Below are 1,064 nucleotides of genomic sequence, written 5' to 3'. Positions count from 1 at the left end.
TAGATAGATAGATAGATAGATAGATAGATTTATTAGATGTACAGGAAATAGAATTCATTGGTGGGCAGGAGTAAAGACTAATGCTGGGCTAGCTGCTTGTCCAGAGGCCCATGATTCCGGGGATATTTTTGGCCCCACAGCTATCCAGGATGAGTTGTTTCTCAGCCACCAAGTCTTAAAATGTATATGCATTAAACTTAGTAAAATCGCACTTCTTTGAGATGTGGCTCTTTGGGCATTCACTGACTTGAACTTGGCCCTAAATAAGGCCTCTATCACATGCTCCAGGTTTTGCAGCTTGGTATGGATGAACATGGCCAATGTGAACTCTGACCTCTGTGTCCTGAGGCTTTCCAAAGGCATACGACATCCGTTCTTAAACCTAGACTAGGGAAAGCACTAGATCCAAGACATAAATATCCAATGGCAAAGGCTGTTGTACACAAGGAACAGGCTGCTGTACACTACCTAGGATGCTGCTGTTTGCAGCCCTTGCACACCAGGCCCCCATGAGAAAAAGAGCTGGGTGGCTTAATTGATTGTAGAAATTATTTTATATATTAAGTTTTTGGGGATTAGTATCTTTTATTCAAGATAGCTAAATGTAATTTATATTAGACCATATACAGTAAGTTGTAAATTATAGAAGTTGTGCATATCAAAATCATATTAAGTGAGCAATATTGCCTTTAATATAATACAGTTTATTGATAAAAATTAAAATAAAATAATGTGGTTTTGTAGTGCCCTTGTATGTTAACTAAAACAAATTAATAAAACCTATTGAAACCCATAATCATTTAAACTACCTACTTACACTTTGGGAGGCCAGGGTGGGCGGATCACCTGAGGTCTGGACTTCAAGACCAGCCTGGCCAACATAATGACATCACATCTTTACTAAAAATACAAAAATTAAACAGGCATGGTGGTGCACGCCTGTAATTTCAGCTACTCAGGAGGCTGAGGCAGGGAGAACTGCTTGAACCCGGGAAGGGGAGATTACAGAAAGCCAAGACTGGGCCACTGAACCCCACCTGGGCAACAGAGGGAGACTCCATCTC

The 1,064-nt window shown here is 40.6% G+C and overlaps 1 pseudogene; it reads right to left on the bottom strand.

Moving 5' to 3' along the window:
- Window positions 1-434: 434 nt before the first annotated feature.
- On the bottom strand, window positions 435-545 carry LOC116466187 (small nucleolar RNA SNORA70; annotated as a pseudogene).
- Window positions 546-1,064: the final 519 nt, after the last annotated feature.

Source organism: Hylobates moloch, unplaced genomic scaffold (assembly GCF_009828535.3).
Source record: "Hylobates moloch isolate HMO894 unplaced genomic scaffold, HMol_V3 SCAFFOLD_3, whole genome shotgun sequence".
Lineage (NCBI taxonomy): Eukaryota > Metazoa > Chordata > Mammalia > Primates > Hylobatidae > Hylobates > Hylobates moloch.
Note: the sequence above shows the minus strand (reverse complement) of the source record. Positions and strands in the feature narration are given on the sequence as shown.